At 42.3% G+C, this 14,720-nt stretch overlaps 1 long non-coding RNA gene and 1 other non-coding gene across 2 annotated transcripts; one reads left to right on the top strand and one right to left on the bottom strand.

Annotated features, from left to right (window-relative positions):
• Positions 1–3,645: 3,645 nt before the first annotated feature.
• Positions 3,646–8,384, bottom strand: LOC135972891 (uncharacterized). Its single transcript, XR_010589483.1, has 2 exons — positions 7,937–8,384; positions 3,646–6,597 (listed from the first exon to the last, which is right to left on the bottom strand). It is a non-coding gene; the product is annotated as an uncharacterized LOC135972891 (long non-coding RNA).
• On the top strand, positions 8,317–8,398 carry TRNAS-UGA (transfer RNA serine (anticodon UGA)). The gene has a single exon. It is a non-coding gene; the product is annotated as a tRNA-Ser (tRNA).
• Positions 8,399–14,720: the final 6,322 nt, after the last annotated feature.

The following is a 14,720-nucleotide window of genomic DNA, read 5'->3' on the forward strand; positions in this document are numbered from 1 at the left end:
TTCTTGACTTGTTCTTTCTCTATTTTAAACTCTGATCCTAGCTCATTTTCACTGGCATTCACTTGTTAGACGTCCAATCGCCACAACCCTCTTGGTGAAATCCGAAACAAAGAAATCATTAAGTACCTCCGCTATTTCCACATTTTCTGTTATTGTCTTTCCCTACTCATTGAGTAACAAGCCTACTCGGTCCTTGGTCTTCCTCTTGCTTCTAATGTATTTGTAGAATGTTTTCTCGTTTCTTTTTATGTCCCTAGCTAGTTTGATCTCGTTTTGTGCCTTGGCTTTTCTAATTTTGTCCCTACATACTTGTGTTATTTGTTTATATTCATCCTTTGTAATTTGACTGAGTTTCTCACATATCTTAGGCCAGATGGCAATTTCTCATTACATGTGGGATTTGATGTCATGCATTGGGGTTACCGTCATCCAATACTGCAAACTGGAACATGATGTGGTATAAAAATGCTATTGACATAAAAGCAACTTATTTGTTAACTGGAAAATAGGGTTTGTTTGTTTTTTATAAAGTTTTGTTTCTTCTTCTGAAACATCTGTTTCAGCACATTTAAAAGCATACCAGAGTATAAAATGTTAATCTGGATGTTACTTTTCTCTGCTATAGTTTGTAAGGAATCCTGCTAAAGAATGAAAGTTCCCTAGATTCAAATCTAAAGGTGAATCTTTATACATTGTCAAAAGTATGTAACACTGAGTCTCTTCTAGTTTCCAGCTACTCGTGGGCAAGACCAGCACCAACTTAAATATTTAATCTCAAAAATATATTCAATATTATTTATTTAATATTTAAACCATATAATTTAGATATTCTTGGGCAGCCCTACTATCATGTCTGCTGCGTCCTGAATTACCATTCACAGTTCTAGATTCAAGTTTAGGTTCTTGGATATTAATTTATCTGATATGCAGAATGAAATATAATACTTTTGCACTCCTTGGGTTTTAGTACTACCACAAAAGAGGAAAGAATGACCAATCATGATTAGTGCATATACTACATGTTGTTCCTGGGGGTTTGCTTCATTTTTGTAGTCTAGTCAATTGATTTACCTGGAAACATCCTATCACAATACCGCATGTTACTTGTCTCCCTGTTCCAAACGTTTATGGTAATAAGTGTGTATGTGCAGCCCTGTTCTGGTTGAAAATAAACTAGTTTTGTTGAATACAAATAGAAGTAGTAGGCCGCAGTAACCACTTCAGGCAGAGTTTTTGCAGGCAGGTAATGCCAGAAGAGGTAGAAGGAACAGGCAGCCCCCACTGCTTAATTTATTTTTCCCCTCAATCAAGTTGGCTTTTGTGACAGTTTGGGGAACGTTTGTGTCAACCTATGAATTTCTTTTTGTTTTATGACCAGCATTTATGATTGTAACCTTCAATGAAGATTAGAACTTCCCTTTTGTAGCAGAAACAGCCTATCTCTGGGAAGCTAAAACACGGCCATCATGGGGACATCAACACTGGTGAGACAATGGAGTTGCTCTTGCAAGAACCATTGATTTGTAATGACTCTCTGCCCAGCAACCAGCAGGGAGATTGGAGCATGGAAAATCCCTACCAGAAGAAGAGAAACAAAAAAGGTGTTAGAACCTGCTTTTAAAAGTGATATGCTCAGCAAGTGTGCCAGCCATCACCAGAAATAGAAGATACTGCTGGAGGAGTGAGGGCAAATGGGGCTTTGTCTTCCCCCCAAGGATACTGACCAAAACCCAGCAGAGGAGAGGATTCTGAGGTGGGGATCATTCATGCATTTATTGTTTTGCATAGATCTGTAACATGTGTGTGCATAATAAGTTTGTTTGAAAAGCCTATGTTCCTTGTTTTAACTATCACATGGTTCCTGAGGGGTTAAACTGCAAGGAAATGTGCAAAATAACTGGAGAGTATTGGTAAGTTTCTGCACTTTTCTTGAGGTCTAGGAAAGTTGGACTGCAGGGTCCTATGTTCCAAGGACATGTTTCAGACTGCGAGTCTACACCACAGGAATGTGCCTTAGGGGCCCAGAGCTAGACAATGTCTGAATTCTGCCCAGACCCAGCTGGCTCGAACCACATGGGATCAAAAAGTTGAGCCTGATTAACACAAGCTGGTGACTATCCACCATGGGGCTCAGCCAGGTCTGTGACATCTCCTCTCAATCCTCCCCTTCCTTCCACGTAAATGAAAATAATTTCTGATTGAGACCATATTGTAACTATCTTGTTCTGGATGTTGTTTGAGGTTGTCTACACTTCCAATGGTTCCTGAATGTGACTTTTTTGTAATATAAATTTTCAAAAGATTTGAAACATGTGTCTTGGCACAGCAATCAAATATAAAATATAAGACCCAAAACATGGTTTTATAATGTAGTAATGATGGCAATTAACTTCATTCTTGAATTGCACGAACCCTGCTAGTCTAATGTGGGCTTTAACACAGTACTGTACGTGCTAATGTGGGCTCTCCCTAGAGCAGAGACCAAATAGCGTGCAGTGCTTTGGTGATCTGGGTATTTGTCTATTAGGAACTACAGCAGAACCTCAGAGTTACGAACACCTTGGGAATGGAGGCTGTTCATAACTCTAAAATGTTCATAACTCTGAACAAGATGTTATGGTGGTTCTTTCAAAAGTTGACAACTGAACATTGACTTAATACAGCTTTGAAACTTTACTACGCAGAAGAAAAATGCTGCTTTTAACCATCTTAATTTAAATGAAACAAGCACAGAAACAGTTTCCTTACCTTGTCAAATCTTGTTTTTTAAACTTTCCCTTTATTTTTTTAGTAGTTTACGTTTAACACAGTACTGTACATGCTTTTTTTATTATTATTATTTTTTGGTCTCTGCTGCTGCCTGATTGCATACTTCCAGTTCCAATTGAGATGTGTGGTTGACTAGTCAGTTCATAATGCTGGTGTTCGTAACTCTGAGGTTCTACTGTAGAATTATACAATCAGAATAATTTTCACTTGTAATGAAAGCCAGGTAAAAATAGTAAAAAATGTAGTGGTTTCTGATAATTTCTTGCATTTGTACCTTATACAGCTTTTTTTTTAAAAAGCTCTAGCATTAGAAAAATAAAATTTAGCAATCTACAGAATGGTTAATCACTTTTAATATCTTTAGACAACTTAGATATTAAACTTGGGGTAATCTACTGTACATCTCATTACTAGGGAAATGACCATGTCTTAGACAAGCATTCTAAAAAGCACTGTGTACACCAAGGCAAACCTATATTAAAATATGATATTTCCTGTCATAAAATATTGTAAGAAAATTCTCTCTAGATTTCTCCACCATGTCCAGCTTCGTAGTATTTGAGTGCTTCTTTAATCATAGTAAAAATGCACAAAAATATTTGTTTTCACATCCAAAAAATAGGACCATTTGATTTAAACTATTAAATGAAATAATTTAGTAGGTTTTTAAAAGGTATGGATACATTAAACATTTAATTACTCTGAAGACACAGTCTGAATCCCAGTGAAGTAAATGGGAGTTCCGACTTTTTGTTCAATGGGAACAAGAGCAGGCATCAAGAGAACAGTATAGTCCATATTGATGAAAGGGAAAGCAAACTTTAGATACTTCATGTGGATGAGAAAGAAGTTTTCTTCACACATAATCTTCTATAATTGGCAAAACACAAAGTTTTTTTAATCTTATCAATTATGTTTTTCAGCTGAAATGAATTCTTACAAATAACATTCAAGACTCATCAGATGGCCACATAATTTGGCTAACTCTTTGTTGCACAAACCTAGAAGTCATTAAGTAATCTCAAGTGTCAAGAGACTTTGTTTCATGAGCAGACCCTCCATTGCCTTCTGGTTTTAGGATATTATTACATGGGCCAGAGCTTTAATTTCTAGCCACACAACACAGGTTCTTCTAGTTTGAATAATAAAATCAGCCCTTTGTTTTAAAGTATCTAATAGAAAGTCTTTTATGCCTATGAGTTTTAAACAATAGTTTCTTCTCTTCAGAGAAAATAAACTTAAAAGCAGATCCCTTACACGAGGAAGCAAACAGCTTAGCTCCATGTTCTTGGAGAAATTAAACAAAGTTGGTTCCTTACTTCAAAGAGTAAACAGTTCTTCTTGGATCCTAGCTGTAGAAACCAAGTCCTTTTCCTGTTCATAGCTGAGAAGTTATTTATTTCCTCATTAGCTGATGTGGTCTAACTGTGTGTATCCCTCTTCCTTAACAAGCTCCATCTGGATGGCCTTGGTAACTCCAGACAGTTTTTTTCAGAATGGGGCTGGTTCTCTTACTTGTTCCTCATGCAGGCTTTCTGCTCCTTCTTTGCCAGGTCGAGCATGTAGTAGATACAAACCCTCACGTAAGAATTTGATATAATAATATATGTAAAACATTGAGCAATGAACAATGTGGATTTATAAAGAATCCTGACAGACACATTATTATGACAGACTTACAAAGATACCCAGAAAGCAGAAACTATAATATATATGGATTTTAGTAAAAGTAATCTAAAGCACCTTAGATATGAGAATGTGCATGTGGAAGGAAAAACTGGCTGAAGAACTAAACAAAGACTATGATAAAGTATTAAGCTGGGTGAAATTCCAAAGACCTGTATTAGGTCCATTCTCACGAAATATCTTCACTAATTATCCACAACTGAGAGTAAACAGCACAGTAATGAATTCTTCAAAAAATACTAAATTGGGAGGAGTTGTGAATACCAATGAAGACAAAAAAATAAGTCAAAGGGACATACTGTAGAGAGAGAAGAAACATGGGCAGAAGGAAAAATGAGATCCAACCCCATAAAATGCTAATACATCTGGGGGGGAATAACCCGACACATTCAGCTAAATCTCCACATAATTCCCAATCCCTCATACCACTGCTCTAAGGAGATAACTGAAGTTTTATCTACCATGTGATGCCCCATGCAATTAAGAGTCCATAGCTGTTTTTCAAATAGTAAGGCCTTGTCTACACTAAGGGGGAGATCGATCTAAGTTATGCAACTTCAGCTACGTGAATAACGTAGCTGAAGTCGACATACTTAGATCTACTTACCACGGGGTCCACACTACGGTATGTTGACTGGAGACGCTCTCCCGTCGACTCCCCTTGCACTTCTCGTTCAGGTGGAGTACAGGAGTCGATGGGAGAGAGATCTGCGGTCGATTTAGCGGATCTTTACTAGACTCACTAAATCGATTGCCGATGTATCAATTGCCGCACCTTGATCCTGCAGTAAGTGTAGACAAGCCCTTAGTAAACCATTTAGGTCCCAATCCTGCTCCCACTTACATCAGTGACAAAACTCACATTTACTTCAATAATGCAGGATTGGACTCCAAGAGCATAGCAAAGATTCAAAAACATACTCCAACTTACTCACACTAATGACTGAGGGACATCAGAATAATAACTCCAATATTTCAGAAATGAAATACACTAAAATGAATTTTAATTTTAATAGTTTAAATTATATTAAAAGGATATGTGCATTTTAATGTCTCTCTTCCTTTTTAGTTCATTTTTTCCCTCCGTTCAAGATTCCCAAAGAACTTCTTAAAGACTATGTTTATTAGGCTACTTTACCAGCTTTATTAATCCACTAATATTTTTGTTGCTGAGGAGAGTGTGAGATCATTCAATAGACTTCTTGACAGATTTCAGAGTAGCAGCCGTGTTAGTCTGTATCCGCAAAAAGAACAGGAGTACTTGTGGCACCTTAGAGACTAACAAATTTATTAGATGCATCCGAAGAAGTGGGCTGTAGTCCACGAAAGCTTATGCTCTAATAAATTTGTTAGTCTCTAAGGTGCCACAAGTACTCCTGTTCTTTTTTCTTGACAGATAGTTCTTAGGAATGAGGAAAAAAAGATAACTAATTAATCAGCACTACTTTAGCTGGAGTGGAAGAAGCAGGAAAAAATATAGGAACAACTGGGAAGGAAGATAAGATTAAATTCCACCATCTCATAGTATATATCTCATAGTATATATAAACATGCCAGACAAGGTGAAAGCAAAAAAGAATGTATTACCCATTGCAAGGTGTATACAAGGCCAAGTAAATTTATCATATCAACTGTATTATAAAAGGGATTAAATCAACATACATGGATCTAAAAATGTCAAAAATGTGTTAATTCACATTTAGCAGTCATGTAATAGCTGAGATTATTTTATTGCCAAAAAAAATTAAGAATCAGAAAATAATTAAGGCAGAGCCATTGCAAAAAATGAGTACATCTCCAAACAGACATATAGCTTATATATTTGGATCTATTTCTTGCCATGTCTTAACCTCGATAATCTAGACACTTAGTTCTAAGTGCTTATTAGTCTTAAATTGGCTAAAACTCTAATATTCAAACACCATTAACTTGGGTTACTCTGCAAGGAAACAGAGTTATCTGTGCCATTTATATTTTCAACGGTTAAAACATGTAGACCTATAAACACAGAATACCATAGCATAAAATGCAAATCCTGTTTTACATGTAGTGAAATAAGTACAGTATTTAAATCACAAGAGTCCTTACTTTGTTGCCTGGATGGCTATTGACAGACAGTACTGGGAATGACTCTTGTGCCAACTGAACATTTTAATGAAAATAAAAACAAAACAAAAAAATTATTTTCACAAAACCCATTAGACACATCCTGGTTTACAATTACTACTTGGTCAAAAAGAAAATGAGAAATAAACTTCATTTTGGCTGTCACCTATGTAAGATATTGTGTGATTGTGTGTGGGTAGGTAAGCAACAATTGTGGTGGATGGGTGCAAATTGTTATTTGTGATGGTGTACTATAGTTATGGCAGGGGTTTTGTGACGCACAATGTTAGTTGCAGCAAGGAGTGCAGTTTTGTAACTGTGATGTAGTCATAGGAATGCTGCAATTAAAATAAAATAAAATAATAATAATACCTAGCTACTTCTTATATAGGGTCTTTCATCTGTACAACTCAAAGCAATTTCCAAAGAAGGTCACTATCTTTAGGTTGGGGAGCGGGGGTGGTGAGGAAAGGGTAGGGGGTGCTGTGAGTGTTGTAGTTGTCATGACACCAGGGAAGTGTAGTAGTAAGGGGATGTACCTGGTAAAGATGGGGATGTGTATGGTAGACAAGTGCAGCAGTATATTGCTGTGGTGCAAGAAAGGTGTCAGGGAAGGACAAAGGTCTGGGTAGGGAACTGTTGTGGTTCTGTTTAGGGAGCAAATGTATCTGTGAGGAAGGTGTGCTGCCCTGGTCTTGTGTGGGGGCCTATAGTTGTGGAGGCTGTTGTGACTGAATGGAGGGGGGAAGGGGAGTTGTGGGAATGGTGGCTCTGAGGAGCAGCGATTTTTTAGTTGAACAGGAGTAGTGTGAGGGAGCTGATTGGGGAGGGTGTCAAGACAGTGTGGGGATGTAGTTGTATGAAGGTTAAGTGTTCCTAGGGGACAGGAGGCTATGATGGGTGTAGTTGTGTTGGTGGGAGAGGGAGCTATGATAGGGTGTTGCTGTGCTAGAAGCTGTGGGGGTGTAGCTATGCTGTGGGGGTGTAGTTATGTTGGGGGACAGAGGCTGTGATAGGTGTAGTGCTGTGGGGTGTAGCTGTGCTGAGATAAAGGGGCTATAAGGGTGTAGCAGTGTGTGGGGTTAGTGTTGAGGGAAAGGGGCTGTGATAGGTGTAGTGGTGGGGCTGTACTGTAACTGCTGGGGAGAGGGTGGTGGGGTGTAGCTGTGCTGAGGGGAAAGGGGCTGTGGTGGGGGGCTGTAATTGCATTGAGGGCGGTGAGCTGTGTAGTAGTGCTCGTGGCTGTGCATGTAGTTGTTGTGGAGGTGGGGGGTTCTTCTGGGATAGTGGTGCGTTGGGCGGCTGTTGGGGGCAGCCGGGCAGGTGTTTGTGTCTGTGTCAGACTCTCTGGTAACAGCTCCGGGCCCCCCCGCACCTGTCCCGCTGCCTCTGCTGCAGCACGAGGCGCGCGGCGGCTTTCGTCTTTGCGGGTCTTCTGTGCTCGGCTCTTCCTCGGCAGCGTCCCCCCGTTTAGCCCTGGCCCCTGCTCCCACAGCCTGCCGCGGAGCAGCTGCACCCAGCTCTCTACTCGGACCAGGCCAACAGCAGAGCACGAGAAGAAGAAAAAGTCCTAGGCCGCTCTGTCTCCAACTCTGGGCGGGACCGGCTACGGGGCCCGCCCGTCTCTCTCTGGCTATGGGAAGGCGGCGTGGCGCGTTTCTCATTCGTCTGTGGCCACACGACAAACGGAAGGAGGAAACCGCAGGCAAAGCTGTTGTTGGTAAAGTATCGTACCGGCGCATTGTGCTTTCAGTAGCAGCGATGGCCGAGTGGTTAAGGCGTTGGACTTGAAATCCAATGGGGTCTCCCCGCGCAGGTTCGAACCCTGCTCGCTGCGAAACTAAAAGGATCAAAATTTTCTTTTCATTTAAAACCCTTTCCCGTAGCTGAATAGGATTTTGTATCAACAGATAAGTGGCGGATCGTTACTCAGATGTTAGCACTGCCCCAACTCCTCCACCCGCCTCCTGCCCTGAATTAAGGGGTTTACAAATATTAAAATTAAGTAGACGAAGGAAGCTGAAATATGTCCCAGATGGAGAGGAAGGGTACCATCAAGCCAGGTGCACTTGGCTACCTTGATGACCATGGATCTAAATCAGGTGTGGGCAAACTTTTTAGCCCGAGGCCGAGGGCCACATCTGGGTGGGGAAATTGCATGCAGGGCCATGAATGTAGGGCTCGGGCAGGGGGTTGGGGTGCAGGAGGGGTGCAAGGTGTGGCAGGAGGCTCAAGGCAGGAGGTTGGGGGCTCAGGGCAGGGGATTGGGGTGCAGGAGGGGTGTGTGGAGTGTGTTAGGGGTTGGGGTGCAGCAGGGGGCTCAGGGGTTGGGGTGCAGGAGGGGGCTCAGGGCAGGGGATTGGGGTGTGTGGAGTGTGGTAGAGGTTTGGGGTGCAGGAGGGGGCTCAGGGCAGGGGGTTGGGGTGCAGGAGGGGGCTCAAGGCAGGGGGTTGGGATGCAGGAGGAGTGCGGCAGGGAACTCAAGGCAGAGGGTTAGGGGGCTCAGGGCAGGGGGTTGGGATGCAGGAGGTGTTCAGGGTGCAAGCTCTGGCACGGCACCGCTTACCTCGAGTGGCTCTGGGGTGGCAGCGGTGCACAGTGGGGCTCGCCGCGCGCCACTCCCAGAAGAGGCTACTACATCTGGCAGTGGCTCCTGCGGGTGGGGGGCAGGCAGCTCTGCCACATGCTGCCCTTACCTGCGGGTACCACCCCCGAAGCTCTCATTGGCCGCTGTTTCCTGTTCCCAGCCAATGGGAGCTGCGGGTGCAGTGGTACCTGCAGATGAAGCAGACGAGGGCAGCGCACAGAGCTCTCTGCCCCCCCACCCGCCCCAGGAGCTGCAGGGACGTGGTGTTGGCCACTTCCAGGTGCGTTGCAGGGCCAGAGTAGGCAGGAAGCCGGCCTTAGACCCGCTGCACCATGGGGCGGGCAATCCTGCAGGCTGCATTGAAAGCCCTGACAGGTTGGATCCGGCCCATGGGCCGTAGTTTGCCATCCCCTGATATAAATGCTTGGATACATAGGTGCCAACTCCGTGGGTGCTCTGGGGCTGGAGCACCCATGGGGAAAAATTGGTGGGTGCTCAGCACCCACCGGCAGCTCCCCGACCCCGCCCAGCTCACCTCCACTCCGCCTCCGCCTTCCACCTCCGCCTCCTCCCTGAGTGCGCCACGTGCCCGCTTTTCCCCCCTAGCTCCTAGTGCTTGCGCCGCGAAACAGCTGTTTCACGCGGGCTGGGAGGGATGGGGGAGGAGAGAGAAAGCAGCGCACTCAGGGAAGAGGCGGGGCTGGGGCGGGGATTTGGGAAAGGGGTCCGATAGAGGCAGGGAGGGGCGGAGTTGGATTGGAGACTTTGGGGAAAGGGTTGAAATGGGGGGCAGGGAAAGGATGGAGTCGGGGCAGGGGCGGGGGCGGGGAGGTGCCAGCACGCACTGGCGCCGGGGAAAGTTTGCACCTATGCTTGGATATGTTAGATGGGGGTGTTAGAGCACTAGAGCTGGACAGAAAACCGGTGGGGATACTGCATTTTCCAAGTTTTTCAAAATGCAGTTATGCTGAAATCCAAATGCTTTGCAAACGCCCTTGAGTTTGGCCAAAATTTCATCTTGGAGGGAACAAAAGATGACAGGGGGAGTTCCAACAGTACCAGTGTCTCCATGCTCTGTAGCACACACCCTGCTATGAGCTTACTAACCTGTTGATATTTGTGTAACAAACAATGAGATTTTTCAGGTTGTTTAAAGTCATCAAAGGAAGAAATACATTTGAGACTCTGAGACAGACAAACTGTTCAAAACATCCTTTATTTGAATTCTGCAGCCCACACAGAGGCTTGGTCTACACTAATTATATCAGGGCTGGTCTACACTGGGGGGGGGGGGGGGATCGATCCAAGATATGCAACTTAGTCGAAGTATCTTGGATCGAATTACCTGGGGTCCACACGGCGCAGGATCGATGGCCGCGGCTCCCATGTCGACTGCGCTACCGCCACTTGCTCTGGTGGAGTTCCGGAGTCGACGGTGAGTGCGTTCGGGGATCGATATATCGTGTCTTAACGAGATGCGATATATCGATCCCGGATAAATCAATTGCTACCCACCAATACGGCGGGTAGTGAAGACGTACCCACACTACAATGCTGCTTCCACCTAAGTGGCCTGTTACACTGACATAACTCCACCTCTACAAGAAGTGTAGCGCTTATGTTGGTGTAATTAAAGGAGGGTGACCAGACAGCAGGTGTGAAAAATCGGGACACAGGGTGGGGTGTAATAGGAGCCTATATAAGAATAAGACTGTCCCTATAAAATCAGGATATCTGGTCACCCTACATTAAAGTGATGCAGTGTTCATGTAGATACTGCATTACTTACATTGGCTGTTGGCTGTCATTCTTATCAGTTTCAGGGCTGCCTCTGTCTCAGAGCAGCAGGGGGCTCACAGCTAGAGCCATGACACTGACAAGAAAGTCAATTTCATGGCTGGTAGGTTAGATGCTGTGAAATTGAGCCTGCCCTGGACTCAGCTTGGGCTATCACCCAGGATGGGTGAGGGCTCCCGCTGTTAGCCTTATGTGTCTGTCAGTTCCCCACAATGCCCCATTTAAGTTGGTACAAGTGTTCCTGGTGAAGACACACCACCGACATCAGGGTTGTGGGGACACCAACAACTGATTGAATTACTGCAGTGGCTGTAGGTCAACCTAAATTAAGTTGACCAATTTTGTACTGTAAACAAGTCCTGACTATAGTGTCTCTTTCACTATAGAGTGAAGTACAAGTAACAGTAGCTTTGATTTTTTTTTTTTTAAATGCATGGTATACTTTAACAACTAACAGTGCAGCACTGAGAACTCAAGCATATTAAATTTAGCAAATTGAAAAGTTAGAGTTTTTAAAGTTCTATTGCACAGTCTATGTCTCTTACAAAATGATTTTAACAAACTATTCATTATTAAGGTGTACATTAAGAAAGAAAACAAGAATAAAATGTAAGAGCAACATGACTCATTGTTCTTTTAGAAATCCTAACATATCAGTTTATTGATTTTTTGTGTGCATTTATCTCACCCTTAAAATAATGACGTGTGTGCGTGACAGAGAAAGAAAGAAATCAGATGATTAGCTGCTAACGCACTTTAAGGTGCCTCACTGCTGATAAAACTCTTCAGGAGCATCTCAGGGCTGCTAAATCTCTTTAGGACTGTTTTAATGCTTCTAAATTACTTTATATTAGTAACATACACATAAGTGACAGATCCTGAACTGCTTAAGTGGTGGTAAGGCAGAAACTGTTAAATAAGATATACTTAAACCAGGAAGTCTTAATTAATGCCTTTTTAAATCTGGAGGCCTTAGCCAAGCAAAGCTTAATTTGGAAGATTTACCTCAGCCAAGGCATTCTTTTAACTCAGGACCCTTAAATAAGGCCTTCATCTGGATGTCCTTTACTGAGGTGTTATTTGTGCAATTTCTATTTGTGTCAACCTAACATTCTAAGGCTATATCTACACTACAGTGGCTACAGCAGACAGCTACAATGCTGCAAGTGTGCCACTATAGCATAGACAGTTCCTAGAGAGGGAAGAGGTTTTTCCATTGAGGTAAGTTAGCTACCACCTCTTCGAGAGGTGGGTATGTCGACAGAAGAGTTCTTCCATCAACCTAGCTGCACCTACAGTGAGGGTCAAGTTAACATAATTACATCATGGTGGACACAACATTTTTCATAGCCCTGAGCCATGTAGCTAGGTAGATCTAATTCTTAGGTGTAGACCTGGCCTAAGGCCCTGATGCTACAAGAATTTAAGCAGATACATAAATCTTTCTAGGACTGAGATCTAAATCACAGTGAGTATTGCAAGAAACCCAATAGAAAATATTTCAATGAACATTTTTAAAACAAATATGTGGATTGATTTTGCTTCCTCTGTCAGAACTATAAATTAAGTCAAGGCTAGAGTTTCTAACTTCAGTCATTTTGAGTTATGTAACCACAAAATTTCAGCTGGAACATATGAGAAAACTGTAATTTGTGTAGTACTATAATCATACAAAATTAATAAAACAATTTTTGTATTTTTTATTATGGACAAACTGTGCTATAAATCCTCATTTTCCACTGTGTGTGTGTGTGTATGTGTGTGTATATATATATATATATATATATATATATATATATAAAAGCAATTTTCTACTGACCATCTTACAGTCTGTATTTCAGAAAGGTATGTTTCATTGCTTTAATAAACCTGAAAAGAAAGCATCAAGTTGATAAGAGTTTTAAAATAAATATTATCACTGACATGTCACTTCCACTGGTGGCGCTTATGGAGGATGTGAGGGGGAAAATAGCTCACTCGGACAGAAGATGATGTTGAAAGCCAGAGTGCATCACAAAAACTGCTGAAGTCTTAATACATTCTCCTGTTTATTCCAGCAAATATTGGTACTCAGTGAAGATTTTCTCCCTGTAACTGATTTTTTTTTTCCTTTCAAGCCTTCAACAGACAAGTGAAAGAGAAGTGAGTACCCAGGTACTTTTGTGGCCAAACAAATTTAAATGCTCCCCACCACAGGTCTATAGTATAAGAAGAATCTCATTTTACTTTTGATTATTCAAATGCAAAGGAAAAAGCAATTAAAGAGGGCCACTACATTGAATTTAATAATGCTAATGTGTCAATTTAGCAAACTGAAGACCTCTCTAGGATGATTCTCTGCTGCTTTTGCTGTCATTATTTTCACTTGTGCAGTTAAGTATAAAATGTTACCATTCTCATTTGGCAGTCTTTACATCTGTTTTGCAGAGGTGTAAATAATGACACAAAGTGCAAGACAGTGGAGAATCTGGCCAAATGTGTCCATAGAAGAGATATAAGCATAGAGAGTCCAAGCTTCCTCACCCTACCCATTTCCCTCCACAAAGTTCCTTCAACCAGCTCTAGGACAGAGGGTTCTACAGCAACTCTCTGATGAAGCAGTTTTGGCAAATAAGTAAGCAAACCATTCTTTGAAGAGCATTGATAGTCCTATTGTAGATCAAGCAGGACTGGAGGTCTGGTAAGCCCTGGCAGCAATTAGAGGTAGTACTACCCAAAATAAATATACTATTAGAAAAAAGCTATAGAGAAGAAATTATTAGATCCAAGGAGCTGTAGCCCCTCTAGGCTCCAACTGTAAGAAACTGGCCTTCTCCAACTACTGATTCATTATTTAACAACTCTGACACAGAAAGAGGCTTATGGCCCAACTAAATCTACCCATTATTCACCTACTTGTGGAAATAAGATGCCATTGGTTGTGTACTGTAATTTTTGGTGAAAACAATGCTATTCCTGCTCCGGCTGGCACTGCTCAAACACTTTGCAGTTGAACCCCTATTGCAGTAGTGCTATAAATCTGCTATAAACCTGGACTGCTACAGACCACTCGCCAGTTTGTCGGGAATGAAAATCAACATAACTCCATTTACATTAGTGGAGTGATGCCAAAGTACATCAGTCTTGCAGATTGCAGTCCTGATTCTCTGTTGACTTACTCCTTCTGTAGTCATTAACATGTTGTTGATGTGGTGGTAAATGGCTACGCAGGGTGTAAGGCCCAGGAATGTCCGGAAGCAGTGGAGGGAGGAGGACTCAGCCAGTTGGTCACCACTGCAGTAGCCCAGAGACACACCCCCATGAACTGAGAGGGGAAAAACAGAGCAGCTAGTCTGGTCCATGTCAACACAGAAGAGGTAACAAACAAGGAAGAAGAGGAAATGGGCCAAATTTATGCCACTCCTGCTGCAGATGAGACTCTTAGTGGCTCTGATGACGCAGATAGTATCAATGCTGAGAAGCAATAATAATACCCAACACAGAACTAACTGATGCATATCGTAGCATCTGAAACTGAAAGACTGAAGCCTTTATTGTGAGTCATTTTATCATTTGCTATGTCATCGCATTAGCTTTATAACATCTTCACTCACTGCATCCCCAGCAAACTTGGTTTCTCCTCATTTATGGATATGAAAGTGGAAGGTAACAGTGTTTGCCTTCAGGAAATTAAAGCTTCTCAATAACCGTATTAGTCATCAGTGCCACTTTCTACTATTATTGAACATGTAGCTATCATCATATTCTGAGAACAAAATGAGCAAACAGGAAACAA

Source organism: Chrysemys picta, chromosome 7 (genome assembly GCF_011386835.1).
Source record: "Chrysemys picta bellii isolate R12L10 chromosome 7, ASM1138683v2, whole genome shotgun sequence".
NCBI classification, from domain to species: domain Eukaryota; kingdom Metazoa; phylum Chordata; order Testudines; family Emydidae; genus Chrysemys; species Chrysemys picta.